The 3,989-nt window shown below is 36.2% G+C and overlaps 1 pseudogene; it reads left to right on the top strand.

Annotated features, from left to right (window-relative positions):
* The first annotated feature begins 483 nt into the window (after nucleotides 1-483).
* On the top strand, nucleotides 484-3,989 carry LOC116403545 (annotated as a pseudogene).

Genomic DNA, 3,989 nt, shown 5'->3' with positions numbered 1-3,989 from the left:
GTATATGATAAAATTAGGCTTCAAAAAGAAAAGAAGAAAAGGTGTTTGGAAAAGCAAGGGATGATGGTGTTTGATCCAAGTCTAAAATTTATACCAGCATTATATGATACTTTCAAGAGTGCTGGTATAAGTTACTCATCACGTGACTCTGATTCAAAACATTGTTTGTTAACAAAGATGGAGAGTTTATCAATTGCAGCAGTGGCACAAGAAGCATCATTTGAAGATGAAACAGTTTATGCATGTCCACCTAATTTTGAGCTTAACAATTGGGATGTTGTAGACCTACCTACATTTTCTGGAGATTTTCAAGAGTAATGATTAAACTTTTATTTGTTTTAATTTTCTAGTTGGTTCTACTTAAGGCCACAGTATTTTGTTTGCTTTACAAAATGGAATGTACTTTTTTTTTTCCTCTTTCTTGTTATTTAATGAAATTTTCGCATTTTCCTTTCATTCTTTCTAATTTCTTCTTCTCTCTGCTTTCTTTCTTGCATCTTGCAAATTAAACACAAAAGTCCAAACTTTTTCATAGACAACATTCATAAGAACGAAGATGTTAGTAATTCCAGTTCTACCCTTGATACCTTAATATACACTATGGAATCTGACAAAGAGAGTGACGATGAAAATGCTGGGAGAATATCCTCAGAACTGTTAAGATTAGTAGAAGAAGAAGATAAGGTCTTAGGTCCTCACCAAGAGCTAGTTGAAGTAATCAATTTGGGTTCTCAGGAGGAATCAAAAGAGGTAAAAATTGGCACATCAATGACCAGTGAAACTCGAAAAAAAATAATCAATTTGTTACGTGAGTACTCAGATATTTTTGCTTGGAGTTATCAGGATATGCCGGGGTTAAATACGGATATTGTAGTACATCGTGTTCCTTTGAAGCCAGAATGCAATCCAGTAAGACAAAAGCTACGTAAAATGAAGCCTGATATATTGATTAAAATGAAAGAGGAAGTACAAAAACAAATTGAAGCAGGATTCCTCATAGTCTCCAAATATCCTGAATGGGTGGCAAATATTGTTCCAGTACCTAAAAAAGACGGAAAAGTGAGAATGTGTGTGGACTATAGAGATTTAAATCGAGCTAGTCCAAAAGATAACTTCCCTTTACCTCACATCGACATGTTGGTGGATAACACTGCAGGATATTCCAACTTTCTCCTTCATGGATGGTTTCTCAGGGGATATAATCAAATCAAAATGGCTGAAGAAGATAGAGAAAAAACAACATTCATTACCCTTTTGGGGAACATTTTGCTACAAAGTAATGCCTTTTGGTTTGAAAAAATGCCGGGGCAACATATCAGCGAGCAATGGTTACACTTTTTCATGATATGATGCATAAGGAAATAGAGGTGTATGTTGATGATATGATTGCAAAATCCAAAGGCAAATGAAGATCATACAACTATACTTCAAAAATTATTCGATCGGTTGAGAAAGTATCAATTGAAATTAAATCCATCCAAATGTACATTTGGGGCAACCTCGGGAAAACTGTTGGGATTCATTGTCAGTGAAGAAGGGATCAAAGTAGACCCAGATAAAGTGAAGGCTATCATGGACATGCCATCCCCTGAAACGGAAAAAGAAGTTCGAGCCTTTCTTGGAAGACTGAATTACATATCCAGATTTATCTCACATTTGACCCCAACTTGCGAACCAATCTTCAAGCTTTTACGTAAAAATAATCCAGGAAAATGGAATGAGGATTGTGAAGAAGCTTTCAACAAAATTAAGCAATATCTACAAAGCCCACCTGTATTGATACCTCCAGCTCCAGGACGGCCGTTAATCCTATACTTGACGGTTTTAGAAGGTTCTATGGGTGGTGTTCTAGGACAACATGACTTATCAGGAAAGAAAGAGCATGCTATTTATTATTTAAGCAAAAAATTCACCGATTATGAGTCGAAATACTCAATGTTAGAGCGAACTTGTTGTGCTTTGGTATGGACCGCTCACCGTTTGAGGCAATATATGTTATATCATACGACATGGCTTATTTCAAAAATGGATCCAATAAAATACATTTTTGAGAAACCGTCATTATCTGGTAGAATTGCAAAGTGGCAAGTTTTGTTGTCAGAGTATGATATTGTTTATGTTACTAAAAAAGCAATAAAAGGGAAGTGCGCTTGCTGATCATTTAGCTGCCCAACCAGTAGCAGATTACGAGCCAATGAGCGTTGATTTTCCTGATGAAAACATATTTTTAGTTGAAAATGATGCTACGGATCATGAGACTTGGATTATGCTTTTTGATGGTGCCTCAAATGAGTTGGGACATGGGATTGGAGTTGTACTAATTTCCCCAAAAGGAAAGGTATTTCCCCTAACAGCTAAGTTATGTTTTGAATGCAACTCACAATATCGCTGAATATGAAGCTTGTATTATGGGACTTCAAGCAGCAATCGACATGAGTGTTAAAAAGTTGAAAGTTTTGGGTGACTCAATGCTAGTAATACATCAAGTCAAGGAAGAATGGGAAACAAGAGATGCTAAATTGGTTCCTTATAGCCAATACATTGCAAAAATTATCTCAAAATTTTGAGAAAATTTCATTTGACCATGTTCATAGGGAAGACAATCGAATGGCAGATGCATTAGCCACCCTGGACAGTCATGTTTAATCTTAATCTTGAGTATGAGCTTTATCCAATTCCAAATTACGAAAAGAGATGCGCCGGCATATTGCATGAATATTGAAAATGACAACAAGCCATGGTATTTTGATATCAAGCAATACATAAAGTGTAGAGAATATCCATATGGAGCTTCAAAGAATGACAAACGCACAATAAGAAGGTTGGCCATGAACTTTTTCTTAAGTGGTGAAGTTCTTTATAAAAGAAACCATGATATGGTACTCCTTCGGTGTGTTGATGTGGAAGAAGCAAAACAAATTATGATAGAAATTTCATGAAGGAATATGTGGAACACATGCTAACGGACATACTATGGCCAGACAAATACTTAGATCTGGTTATTATTGGACAACGATGGAATCAGACTGCATAAAATATGCAAAGAGAATGTAAAAAGTGTCAAATTTATATGGATAGGATTCATGCAGCAGCATCTCCATTGCATGTCTTGTCAGCACCATGGCCATTTTCTTTGTGGGGAATTGATGTTATTGGACCCATTGATCCTAAAGCCTCAAATGGTCATCGTTTTATTCTTGTAGCCATTGATTACTTCACTAAATGGATAGAGGCGGCATCTTACTGCAATGTTACAAGAGGAGTGGTACTCAAGTTTATCAAAAAAGAGTTGATCTGTCGTTATGGTCTACCAGAGGGTATTATTACAGATAATGCCAAGAACCTTAATAACAAAATGATGGACGAACTTTGTGAGAAATTCAAGATCAATCACAGAAATTCGACTCCATATCGCCCCAAGATGAATGGGGCAGTTGAAGCAGCCAACAAAAATATTAAAAGAATTATTGAGAAGATGACAACAACATACAAAGATTGGCATGAAATACTACCGTTTGCATTGCATGGATATCGCACATCAGTTCGTACTTCAACAGGGGCAACACCATTTTCTTTGGTTTATGGTATGGAAGCTGTCCTACCTTTAGAAGTTGAGATACCTTCATTGAGAGTTCTCATGGAAGCTAAGTTAGATGAAGCTGAATGGATAAGAGGTCGTTATGAGCAGTTGAATTTCATTGAAGAAAAACGTTTGACAGCATTAAGTCATGGACAACTTTACCAAAAAAGACTAATGCGAGCATACAATAAAAAGGTACACCCTCGAAGTTTTCGAGAAGGAGATTTAGTGTTAAAAAGGATACTTCCATTTCTAAAGGACCATCGAGGAAAATGGACTCCTAATTATGAAGGTCCGTTCGTGGTAAAAAAGGCATTTTCAGGAGGAGCTTTACTTTTAAACCAATATGGATGGTGTTGAGTTAAAAAATCCGGTGAATTCAGATTATGTTCGAAGATACTATGCGTGA

Source organism: Cucumis sativus, chromosome 4 (genome assembly GCF_000004075.3).
Source record: "Cucumis sativus cultivar 9930 chromosome 4, Cucumber_9930_V3, whole genome shotgun sequence".
Taxonomy (NCBI): domain Eukaryota; kingdom Viridiplantae; phylum Streptophyta; class Magnoliopsida; order Cucurbitales; family Cucurbitaceae; genus Cucumis; species Cucumis sativus.
This window is presented reverse-complemented; position numbering and strand designations above follow the sequence as displayed.